Source organism: Lissotriton helveticus, chromosome 1_1 (assembly GCF_964261635.1).
Source record: "Lissotriton helveticus chromosome 1_1, aLisHel1.1, whole genome shotgun sequence".
NCBI classification, from domain to species: domain Eukaryota; kingdom Metazoa; phylum Chordata; class Amphibia; order Caudata; family Salamandridae; genus Lissotriton; species Lissotriton helveticus.
Window position 1 is genome coordinate 1,183,514,875 of NC_136057.1, and position 13,748 is coordinate 1,183,528,622.

General features: G+C 43.8%; 1 protein-coding gene across 2 annotated transcripts in view; it reads right to left on the reverse strand.

The window, feature by feature from the left end:
* The window catches only part of CCDC146 (coiled-coil domain containing 146), a 950,534-nt gene that overhangs the window by 541,408 nt on the left and 395,378 nt on the right, over positions 1–13,748 (reverse strand). The window lies entirely within an intron of this gene.

Genomic DNA, 13,748 nt, shown 5'->3' on the forward strand with positions numbered 1-13,748 from the left:
GAAGAAAAATTTGTAGAGATTAATAATCCGTACAAACAACATATCTCACAGGGGTATCGCTATATAGATGATGTCTGGCTCCTGTGGCAGGGGAGCCAGTACGATCTGTTGGCATTCCACAAATGGTTTAATGCTCGGCATAGAGACATACAATTTTCCATCGAGTATAGCACCACTAGAGTGACATTTCTTGATGTCGAATTGACATGTGTCCAGGGGCAATTAAAAACATCATTATATAAAAAGTCAACAGATAGAAACACCATTTTGCATCACAGAAGTGCACACCCGAGAAATCTAAAGGCAAATCTACCTTATGGTCAACTACTACGAATAAGGAGGAATTGCTCCGATGTGCGAGAGTATGACATTCATGCCAAAAATGTCAGTACGGACATGACAACGGGGCTACCCCAAAAAACTGTTGAAGCATTCATTTAAAAGAGCACGGTTTATGCCCCGGGAATGTCTTCTTCAAGTAAAAAAGCGAACAGCACTTGACAAACTAGTGTGTGTAACAACTTTTTGCCCTGACACACATAAAATGAGACAGGCCGTTTTGAAGAACTGGCATTTGTTGGAAGGCTTGGATTGCCCTTTCCCCAAACCCATATTTGCGTACAGGAAGAATCAGAGCATAGGGCAACACATAATTAGGGCAGATATAGCATTGCCAAAGCCAAAGAATGATCTGCTATCTCAGTTGAATATGAAACCTATTGAGGGCCACCACAAATGTGGGAATTATGTGGCTTGTCCCAGTACCATCGAAGGGAAAGAATTCTGTCATTCAGGAGTAAAATGGAAACATCCAGATTTTTCAAACTGTTGGACTAAAAATGTAATCTATGTGATACTGTGTCCTTGCACAATGATTTACATTGGCAAAACAAGCCAACAGATAAATGTGCGAATCAGCCAACATCGATCACGTATCAAAAAGAAAGTGATGACAGAACCCATGGTGGAGCATTTCTTCGACAAAGGACACGGCGAGCATGACTTCAAATGGTCTATCCTGTTCACAGTTAATCAAACAAATCGGTGTCTAGATGTAGAACGAGTTCTATTACAGAAGGAAGCTTATCTGATTTTAAAATTCAATAGTACTCCGACAGGGTTGAATAACGTATCTGAAGTAGCAAGACTGCAAATTCGGTTTTCACTTGGAGCGATTTGGTAGTTGGTGTCCACCGACCTTACATTCTGTGGTTGGTCTAGGGTTTGAGCCCTACCGAGCATCCTCATAATCAAAAATAGCTATCACAAACTTCACTCAGGGACCTGAGCCTGTGTGTGAGAAGGTATTAGCCATTTGTGAAAAACTTCTCTTGACTAAAGGTCCACATGCTGCGATAAATGATATATGCATACAGGGTATGCGGAAAGCAAAATATTTTTTCAAGCACATCTAACAAACGATAGGATCCCTCCGTGGAAATAAGATCAAGTAGCCACCCCACACACGCAGTGTCTAATTGTACCCTACAGGTTCGTCTTTGCATCTTTTCACTGTAACCGCAATGATAGACTCTACTACAAGTCCCACAATTCCTTTGTTTGGTTTGTGGAATAAATCACGCCAAAAACAACGAGCGGCCATCTTTGATGAGATTAACCGGGACGTGTGATACACCTTAGAGAGACTCGTATAGGAGGGAAGGGTGTTGTCAGATTTGCGGCAAGAACAGCTAGATTAGCGTGTTTATGGAAACGGGTTTACAATGTCTCCGTTTTCATTTCACAGAAATTGGACGCGTGTGGTTCAAAGGCAACGTGTGAATCAGAGCAGGCAATCAGGTAGGCGGCTGCACGCTCAGATAGAGCTGATATTAATGATAACTTTTTAAGAAACAGGATGGCAGTAGTAAAAACGCCTTCATGTTGTTTTAGATGTTTTCGATATGCAGCTTGTGACCCTTTATTCGAGTATGTGGAGTAAACACATCAGATAACGTTAAGAACCAGAAAGGAACCGGCTAATTATGAACAAAAAGGTAGGCCACAATGCGGTTTTTTCCTCTTGTGGTGTAATGCTGGAGAGGTTATAAATCATTCAAAATAACTAACATTCGGCATTTTTTGACTAGCCTTGCCCGCTCCACACCTCCAGAACGTTTGTGATCGAATAAGAAAGAAAGAAGGCTTTTCGAGCCAAATAAGACAGCTTATCCACAGTCCTTCGCCTAGAATTTGGTATGTAGTCGAAGTCAGAGACATTTTAAAGGTTCTTTGTGTAATTTGAATGGAGCGAAATATTGAATTTTGTAAATAAAACTTTATTGTTTTCTTTACATCATACAGACAAAAAGGAAAAAAAAGGCCCTGATGAGATTCCAGGAACTGGTTTCCTGGTTTCGAAACGCGTCGGCATACTTGGAGGAATAATTGGTTTATAATAGCCATCTATCAGTATTAGTTAGCTCAGACAGTATTGAATAGTTTCATTAATTTGACTGTATTCCTCATTTTCCCCCTTTTTTTGATTTTGTCTCATTTATTGAAATCAAATATACATCAATTTGGTATATGTTTTGTTGTTTAATAATTGCTTTTTGGGATGGATGATGTTGTTAAATTGATTTAGTTTAGATGCATTGTTTCATGTTTTGTTTATAAATTGTCATGTATAGTATTGTACATATATGTACAGTTGGTCCTGTTTTTGCTAATCAATGTGTATAAAAACTTCAAAGAAAAAAAGAAAGTGAAAGGTACAAAATATTAATACCTGGTCAGAATTCAATAAAAAGTATTCTTGACCTTAAAAAATTGTGTTTGTGTCAAAAAGAAGAGTGGTTTAGGCATATTGTGTGTTTTGCATTGAAAAAGGGTCCAGCCTACTCCACGCCCAAATACGGACCTAACTCCTTTGGGTCAACCAATGGATGGCAGAAATATGCCTCTAGCTGACCTCGGTTAAGACGGAGGTCCTGCTCTGTGGGGCCGACCTCTCTTTTTGGATGCCCACTGAGTGGCCCCAAGACATGGGTTCCCTTCACAGTCTTGTTTTTTTTTTTTTTTTGCTACATAGTTTATTAGGTTTTACAGAGAAAGGTAAGAGCAGATAAATGCATATGTTTCACACATAAAGCACATGTTTTGAGGCATTGTTCATTATTGCATGGTGAGTATACACATATTATAGTTACCAGGTAAAGATCAGCAACATGTTTGGCAATACTGATAAATTCTGAAGAACATTTCCGTAAGTCAATAAGTGCGTCTATAGAGCAAACACTACTTAACTAGTGAACTATGAAAATAACCTCCCGTCCCCCCACCAGACGGGTGTGTCTATCCATTATTAAGTGGGAAAAGGTGACCCACTAGAGCTGACCTTATTAAAATTAGGTAGTTTGTGTGATTCACTATGTCGTCACGTTGAGCGGGGGAACTCGGGCAATAAAGTCTGGGCTGTGTGTGTTAGGAACAGAGTATCTGTGAGTCCCTGTTCATTTGGGAACGCGGTATGATAGAGCATTGTTCCATCCCCAAACAGTGCGCCTATAGTAGTTACTCCTGCCTGTTACAATTTAGATAGCCTATGTTGAGTTACTGTCCCTGTGGGGGTGGGAGACCCAGGACCAGGATTTTAGGGACATATAGAGTAGTTTGAGCGGTGTACTTCAGGGCTGACTTGCAATATGTAAGAGCCACCTTTAGCAAGAATGGTGTTGTGGTTGGGGTTCGCACCCCAGGGCACAGTCGTGTGTGTGTAGAGCTCACTGCGCTATCGTACTGGGTGTGTATCCTATTTAATGGAGATTGCGGCCTGTCAGCCAACAAGAGAGCCATTGCAGTTTGGCTTGCCATGCAGTAAGCCCAAAATCCTGCACCCCCATACCTCCGGCCTCCGACTGTAGTTGTAATTTAGACAGACTGACACATCGCCGACCAATGCCCCATATTAAGTTTATTAGTAGAGTGTTCAATATTGTGAAAAAACTTTGGTTGGATTACTACCTGTAGATTGGTGAAAAAATAAAAGATGTGAGGGGCATTACCATTTTAGATATGGTAATGCGCGCCGCTACAGAAAGTGGGAGTGAGGTCCAGAAATTGATTTGGGAGCATAAGGGGGTGATTGTTCTTTGGAGGTTCCCTTCTAGGACATCTTGCTGGTTCCTATTCACCTGGATTCCCCAATATTTGAATGTACCCGGAGCTTAGGTAATCTCTACCACTCCAAAGGGAATCATATGTGGTTGAAAATCCCCCTTGAAGGAAAATGCATGGGATTTACCAATGTTGGTGGCCAGCCCGGAGATGGACTCAAATTGGGAAAAGGTGTCGGCTACGGTCAGTAGGTTCTCCCGGAGGTCCCTGGTTTATAGTATTAGGTCATCTGAGTATAGAGATAGTGAATCCTTCCACCCCCTATCAACAAAGCCCGTAAACTAGGTCTTCTGATCAACAATAATTTGTCCCTCACTGGCCAAGTCAATGCAGTTGCCTCCAAGGTCTTTCACATCTTAAAGCTCATAAAGTAGTTCTTTTATTCCCCACTCAACTTCAGAAGAGACTAGTGATTTCCCTTGCTCTTTCCCGACTGGACTATTGTAACAGTCTATATTTAACTGCCCACAAACAAGTATTAAATAGGCTGCAGACCTTGAAAAACACAGCAGCAAGGCTCCTCTTTAAAATTCCTAAATACCAATTGGTTGCTAAACCCATGAGGAAACTGCACTAGTTGCCTATAAGGCGAAGAGTCACCTTCAAGGCTCTGTGCATCGTTCATAAGGAATCTATCAATAAATAGGAGCAGGGGTGGGGGGGGATAGGAGCTAATAAAGGTCCAGTGCCAATGCTCCTGGGGTTGAAATCAACACAAAGATAGTGGTCGCTATTCCTAGAGAGAAAGGAAAGAAGAAATATCTAAGAGTTGGGCAGACTGTTTTCAGAATTAGGGAGCATACTGATGTATCTACACTTTGATCCAAGAACTTTCACTGAAGACTTGAAGTGAACGATTTTGGAAGCAAACCCTACATGGAACCCCACCACACTGTTCAGACGAGAACAACAATGGGTGTTCCGTCTCCACACTAATCACAACCGTCTAAACAATGAAATTTCTTGGATTGAAGTGTAGACACATCAGTATGGTTCCTAATTCTGAACTGCCCAATGAAAATGGAAAATGTTTAATAATCACATGGAACCCATATGATCAGCGTACCAATTATGGGAGGTCTATCTACCAGACGGGCTCAGGGGTTAATAATTATACATCAGTATATGAGTACAAGCCAAACCTACTATTAGCCAGCTGCACCACAGCAGAACCACAACATCAGGTGCCCATGGGCACCTCTACTTAAAAAAATCTGCCCGTCATAACCTCTCAGTAGAAAATGTACACGTCTTTCTCTACCTCCCATGGAATCAAGAGGGAGGCCCATATCATGTTGGAGAACCACTGTGCCAAAATAATTAACATAATCCTCTGATAAAGGTGGAAAACTCACACTTCATTCTGTAAAAACGCAATATAGAAATGGATATTATTAATTCCTATGTCCATAGGGGTTCATAACATACACATATTATTCCGGCCATTGTATTTGATGCATCACCGATAATTGGCAATTAGACACTGGCAAGTACCCACTCCATCATGGCCGCCAGACATGCACATTGAGACACTTCCATGTTTCCCTCGAAGTACGGATGAATGCTGCCGATGAGAAGCCCTACATTGTAAGCATCTCTACCGCCCCGCAGATTCTTTCAGGAAAGTGGAGGAGCAGGGTAGGTGCATCAAGCAGATTGCTTTAGAAAACTTGAGTACTGGGGGTGGACAGTATTTTGATGAGACGAACCCAAGCTGAGAGTCCACGCTCGGCTCCAAACATATTTGGAAAGTAAACTAACTGGGTAAATTTCTCCGCATTTTTACGGTGGCACCTCTGCCTCACCCTATGGGGCACTATAGCACCTTAATTTAGGCAAGGCATTTTCTCTTATACCAATGCCATGGGATGCGGGAAATAAGATATGCATGAGTGATTACTTGTACACATTCACTCACGCACTAAGGTGGCAAGTGACATTCATCGCCAACCTGTGATTTGCTTGTTAGCATTTGTGAGTCTACATAGGAATATTTCTTAAATGGCAAAGGCTGGCACAGGTTGGGATTAGACACTATGAGATGATACCTTGATAAATCTAAAGCTTATGCTCTCACGTGCCATTATACACCCTCATGATTTTATATATGTTGTGCGTGTATCTGTTTGTCTGTCTACATCTGGTGGTCACTTCAGCTCCAGACACACACATTGGTCCACGATATGGGACCTTCTGCTCAATAAGAAGGTCTTATGCCAGAAACATTATAATTATACTGTTATCGCGTATATGCATTGTTTTCCCTGTTTCTATCTAGTTTGGACATTCAACAATAAGACAAATAGGTACCACTATTAGGGTACTACTTATTGACACAAATATGGGGTAGGAAACTCACCCATATTTAAGGTCCTGAAGAAGCACAAAAAAGGATCATTTTTGACCACCAGGGGCGCGAAACAGGTTGACTTAGTTTGACCCTAATAAGGATAACAAACCAAACTACGAGGGCATATCATAACCCCTCAAATAGAACTAACCTATAAGGTTTTTTTTAACCTGACAGGGGAATCCATATATTAAAGGTTTTAGCGATACACCCTTATCAGTTTTAACTCGCTACACACCAACACTTCACATATCCTCACCAAGACATCCTTTACACTCATCAAACAGCATAAACAAAAGATCTCTGCTAATGTGACCTTTCGGGGGGCCCGTAGGGCATTGCAGGGCCAGCCTGATTAGGAGCAAATGCCCTATGATGAAGCATGACACCCTTTGGAATGTGTGAGGGCAACATGAAACAGTCTTGTTGACTGTCCCTCACAGTCTGCCCAACTCTTACATCATTCATAATGCCCTGAATGATCAAGGGCCCTTATTCCTTAAAAACAGTTTTAAGTGTGCCAGCGCTATTGATTTTACTGAAGGGGAGGCACAACTGTCTGCGGCCCCTTCTGTAATACCAATAGCCCCAGGGGTGCACAAAGTGGGCGTAGACGCCTGTTGCATCCCCGGGGCACTTACTGTAATACGGCCGCAGGCGTACCTTTAGTAATGTGTAGGAGAACCCTTTCTCCAGTACATGTGTTAGATATTTTATGTCTGTGGCGTTATCATTCCAAGCCTTGGACTCCATGCCTTTGCAGAATCACTGTTCCTTTATGGTGGTCTTCTTGCTTCTTACAGGGCTTCCATTGTTCTTTCAGGAAGTTGTCCATGGCCAAATCCTATATCTTCAGGAGTCATGCTGCTAAGCTGTCTGTGCACTTTTTGTAGGTGAAACACTTTGCCTGTTAGGACATCGTCCGGCCACAAGGTGGCCCTAACAATGGCCCTCTGTGGTTCTCCCTGTATCCCTGAATAGGATTTTATACACTTCTACATATTGCATTCCCAGATATATTCCAGTCCAAGCTTTTGCACCAACTGCTTGATGCATCATGGTCCCTGCTATATTATGTGGATTTGTCTAACACGACTAATAACCTGTGAGGAATGTATGTCGATACTTCGCATACCATTACTACGCATGATTTTAGTGCGATGTTTATACTTAGCATAAACCATTACTTCGCAAGTTTTAACTGCGCATGCATTTATAACGCAAATGGTTAGAAATGTACTATTGTTTATGCTAATTAAAAACAACGCACTAAAATCATGCTTACCATACACAACCTTACACTACTTAAACACCACTACATTCCCCTAACCCTAATACACTACCCCCTACACGATCTTCCCCCTTCCCCTTCCTGGACCCTACACTCTAACACTACACTTCACAACCCCCCAACACTACCCTAAACCCTAAAACAGTACCCTACACTACACAAGCACCACAACACTACCCTAAACCCTAAATCACTACACCCTACACAACCCTCCCTCGACTCCCAGTCCTGTCCCTACACCCAAACACTACCCTACAGGACACTACCCTAAACCCTAAAACACTAACCCCGGCACGACCCTACCCCCTACCCCCAGTCCGGTTCCTACACTGAAACACTACCCTGCATGACCCACAACACTACCCTAATCCCTAAAACACTACACAAACACCACATCACTACTCCCCAAAACTACCCTTCACGACCCCCGACACTACCCTAAACTAAATACACTACTCTACACACAACCCTACAACCTAAAAGACTACCCCTGCACGACCCAAAAAAACTATAATTACCTCTCTCTCCTCTGTGGTTCCTCTCTTCTTCAGCTTCCAGCGACGCCAGATCTGCACGTTGTTGTTTGGAAACTGAAGCGTCTTCCAAACAACGATGTGGATAGAGCATACCATTATATCGCATGCGTTGTAGCAACGCTTGCGATGCAACAACTTGTGTACTAATGGTACGCGTTGTAAAATCGCAAGCGTAGCAACGCTTGCAAACTATTGCACGCTAGCAGTATGCGCACTAGCAGCTGCGCACTAAAGGTCGTTTTCCCTTGTGAGGGTATCTAGATGCTGGAGCAGGCATGTAGGTGTGAGACTGAAGGTGTTGGTTGTCATCCCCGGTGAGTTAGTCGAAGAGCCAGGTCTTCAGCTTCTTGCGGAATTCGAGTAGTTAGGAGGAGGCTCTGACGTGTCAGGGAGGTCGTTCCAAGTCTTGGGTGCGATGTAGGAGAATGCTAAACTTACCGTTTTCTTTTCGTGGATGTGGGCATGAGTGCAAGTGAGAGAGAAGCTGAGTGGGAAAATGAAGGCGTTGTTCATGTATGTTCGATCGATCTTGTGCAGTGGGTGAGCTGTTAGAATTAAATGAGTTTGTGTATGGGGAGCCAGTGAAACTCTCTGAGGTGTGGTGTGATGTGGGTGCGTCGTGGGAGGTCAAGGACAAGTCTTACTGCGCAGTTTTGGATGATCCAGAGCTGGTGGAAGCAATGATTAGACTACGGCAATGTACTATTTGCCAGGATCTCCAATCTACTTGTGATGAAGGATTGCGTGACAGTGAGTCTGGTGTTCCGGGTTAGCCATTTGAAGATCTTGCGGAGCATGCAGACAACATAGAAGTAGAAGGAGTTGATCATGTTGACCTGTGCTGTCATGTTGAGTTTGATGTCCAGAATGAATCCCAGGTTTCTGGAGTAGTTGTCTGGTATCAACATGGGTCCGTGCTCTGATGGCCACCAAGTGGAATCCCAAGGAGAGTTCATATTCCTGAAGATCAGCACTTTCGTCTTGACGGAGTTGACTTACAGGCAGTTATCTCTCAACCAGTCTGCTACATTGATAATGCAGTTAGAAAAGTTGTTCTGGTGGTGGTGGACTTGTCGTTCAGAGAAATGATGAGATGGGTGTCATTGGTGTATGATATGATGACGATCACTTGTGATCTGATGATGTTAGCGAGTGGCGCCATGTAGGTGTTAAGCGATGAACCCTGGGTGACTCTGCAGATTCTTGTATTCCGATGTGTAGGGTGGTATTATGACTCGCTGTGTTCATCCTGTGGAGAGGGAGCTTATCCAATTGAGTGCTAGTCCCTGGATGCCTCTGTCATGCATTCTTCTGATGAGTGTGTGGTGGGAGACTGTATTGAAGGGGGCGACGAGATCAAGTAGGATAGGGCTGTGCTTTCTCCATGGTCTAGTAATGTGAGGATGTTGTCTGTGGCTGCTATAAGTGCTATCTATGTGCTGTGGTTGCTCCCAAAACCTGATTGGGTGTGGTCTAATAGTTTGTGACATCCAAGTTTGTTGGTAAGTTGTTTGTTGATGGCCTTCTCTATCACTTTGGCTGGATACGGGAGCAAAGAGATGGGACGGAAGTTGTTCATTTTGCTGGGGTCTGCCCATGGTTTTTTGAAGAGGGCATGTTTCCAGCCTGCTGAGTAGGTGGCAGATTTGATGGAGGTGGTGTTGATGTGGGGAAAGATGTTGCTGATTGGTAGTCCTCCGATGTAGATGTGGAGGAGGCATGGGTCTGTTGAGACCCCCAAGTGTACTGTTTTCAGGATCGCTCTGGCATCCTCTTTGCAGAGTATTTTCCATTCAACTCTTTCTGTCTCCAAACTAGGCCTGGGTGGCAAATTCCGTTCCGCTCACAGAATTTGGGTAATTTCGCGTTCCGCGGAGAAAGCAAAATTGACCAAAATTCTGCATTCGGCAATTTCGCGAAATTTTTTGCTTGTTCGCGTTCTCAAAATGCGTGTTCGCGAGATATTTCTCCCCGAGAACGCAAACAGCAATTGCGAACAGGTAAAAAGCACAGCGAACAAGCAATTCCGCGTGTTCGCGGAGATTTTTTACCGTTTCACGGAGATTTGCATAACGCGATTACGCAAATTCCGGTCACCCCTACTCCAAACCCTACATGATCAGATTGTGGTGGCAGTATTCTATTCTCTTTCTTGATCTCTACCTTTCTGCCCTCTTTATATCTGCATTCCAGACTTTTCTCTCTCCCTTGACCTCGACCCATACTCTGTTCCTGCTTTCCTGAGTCCAGTTTAAAGTCGGCTAGTTTCCCTGGTCTTCCCCCATCTGGATCTCTCCCTTCTTATAAGATCTTTTTTATGTTACAGAGAGATCACCTCAGAGAAGCAGACAAAGTATAATTTATGATTGTTTGTCAATTGTTCCCCAGCTTTTACCTTCGTGTTGTTTGTACAAGCGATAATTACATAGTTTCCACCATCAGACTTCCAGTTTACTATTCACTGCCGGTTTCAAACCTGCTACTGTCCTGTCTGCCCAGCCTACAGGTTTATATTTAACCCCTTCTTTAGGAAGCCTTTGTCCCTGCGTAGAGCTCATTGCTTTGCCTTGTCCTGAAATCAGCCGTGTCCCTTGACAGATTGTCCTGAACTAGCTTGATTTCTGCCGCCGGACGGTGATTCAGACTTGTGTTTTGACCATCTCAGCTCTGACCTCAGCTGCTCTTTTGATATTACCTTGAGCTTGCAGCCCAGGGCGTTCTTCACTGCTGATCTTTTTGGCATCTTTTTCCCACAAGAGCTACTACGATCCTCGCCCTCCTGGGGCGATCCCCAAGCAGGGATCCACTGGAGATTCTCCCCTTTCCAATGATACCTCTCCCGTCTTTCTACGTGCTCTGGGGGCTGAGATAGCCCCCTGAGCTTCCCCAGTTCCCGAGGCTTTGGGGGAGAAAAATAACTCCCTCTGGTGCCTGCACCTGAGGGGTTTCCTGGGCAATGGCTTCGGACGCGCGGGAGCCGTCCGACGCACATTAGCAGCAGCGGGTCGGAGGAAGCCTGTCCAGGCTGTCATTATATTTGTCTTGACATTCATCGAAGGAAGAAAGGAAGTCGAATAACTGCATTGCTTGTTGAATCACCACAGCTAAGGAAGCACTTTCCTCTGTTGATGGCCTGGAAAGGAAACCAACCCAGTGTCCATCCCACTGGTTTCCTTTAAATCCATATTAAGGTTGTCATCATCAAATGGTGGGAGTGACTCATCCCCATTATCTCCATTGTCATCTCCCAAGGTTAGTTTACTCTAGTAAGGTTCAGAACCAAAAAGTTGTTGGAGAACAGCTCCACAGTAAAGCCATTGTTCTGTTTGAATCAGATAGTACAGGGACTGGGTGTGAGGGATGGATTTGGAATGTGACCTTGGTCAAGGCCGAGATGAGTTTGGCTCAGAGTCAGACATGCCAATTGGTATGGCACCCTTCTTCAGCACCAGCAGCATTGTGGCCGGCGTCGACACAGAAGGGACTGCTGTGGGTTTGGGTGCCAGAGTAGAAGTCAACACCAAAGCCTATCCGGATCCTGAGACGGATTTAGGAGGCACAAATCATGCTGAGGATCGATCTGTCGGCAGAACCCAGACTGGAGGTCTCTGCTGATCTTTAGAGTCTGAAGGCACGCCAGAAGGAGTCAGAGTACCAAAACGCACCATGGCCTCCCTAAAAGCCTCAATCAGCTGCAACATCACTGATGATCCAGGAAACTCAGGGTGCACTGGGATCAGTTGTGAAATGAGTTCCTCAGTGGAAGACTGGGAGTGAGATCTAGGGGTACCCTGATGTCCTTGTGGCTTCTCTGTAAGAGAGTGGTGGAACTGGGATGAACCTCGCTTAGTTTTCTTGTAGTTCTGCTTCGATTTACTGAAAGACTTGAACTGCGACAAGGACCTGACACAGGAACAGCCCCTAAAATGGGAGTGGGTCTGTGCCCTTGACTGTGTGCAGGAGTGGGACTTGCAGGATTTCTTGCGGCGTCCGGCAGTGTACAGCTTTGCTTCATGTTCCCGAATTTTCTTTAGATTCTCGAGGGCACACACACACTTCACACGACTTAGAGTCATGCTGCGAACCCAAGCACATACCCTTGTGCGAGTGTATCACAGATATTTACTTGTGACAGTCCCATTAAAGCATTAGCAGCCTTCCTATGGAACCCTGCCTTCCAAACATTTGGAATGGTTTATTTACTTAGCAAATCCAGGCCTCTTTTTAGTTTTGTTTAGCTGTCTTTTAAAGCCATTACACATGGGTTTGACCAGCTTTGTTAAGTACATTGGCAGATTGTTATTGGTTTTCAGAGACACTTGTGGCATTGCAGCTGCAATCCTTAGTGTTATTTTGAGCTCAACTGGACTTTTCTCCAATTGAAGTCTCCAAGGAAAGGGCTAGGGAAGTGATTTGAATGAAAAACATTTTCTAGTTGAAAGCTGCGTCCTGTTTTAAGGTGGGCTAGGTCATTTTACATTTCTGTTTAATGATTCAAGCTTGAGCTACTGCCAAAATGTAAATTTTTATGATATCAGTGTGCTCAAATAAGGCCATCTTTGCAGAGGAGGCAGGCTAAGATGGTGGCCACTTGGGATATTTCGCAGGTCAAGTTGAGAAGCTACAAGTGTGGCCGAACTTCAGCTAAGCCTCTCTGAATACACATGTGGGACAGTGTTGGAGAGCTCACGGTGAGCCCAAAACCTATCCTCCAAAATGTCAATGACCTTTCCCAAGTCAAAGGGGATGTCAAAGTCATACAAAGTTTGGTTGAATTTATACTGTACATTTCCGAAAGCATACATAATAAAAAGGATCAATCAATATAGGCTCCCCACTACTCACTAACCAGGAAATGTTACTCATCGACTGTACGTTATGAGTCAATGCTCAGTCTAATGGCTCAAACAATGAAGCAGATCAAAGGATTTACCAAGCACTGCGATGGCGAACACTTGAAACCCAAACCTGAGAGGCAAATCAAACTGCATGTGATGTTGAAAACACACAGTTTCAAACTGGTGCCTTAAAAGGGTCGAAACTGAAAAACATTGAACAGGTATCAACCAACTAATCAGACTCTAATGCCCTTCACAAATGGCCAAACCTGACTTTTCCTCTTAGAGACCTTCAGTACTATGAAACCCCCAAAACGAGGCACACAACACTACATCAGTAACAACAGAATAATCCCAGTTTGTCTTTCGAATTCTGAAATATTAAACTAATTGATGGAATCCACCTGATGAATCAACAACTAGTGATCAGCACCAAAAAGTGCAGTCTGAAAAGACAACCCCAAAGGTGAGAACATCGAGGAAACATATACACTTTGAAAAAAATGTGTAAAACACTTGCTATAAAACCTCTATGTGTGGACCTGTAGGTGCTTATAAACTATAAGTGGAGTGATGGACTCGACAAAATTACCACACTTAGGGTGTAACAATTA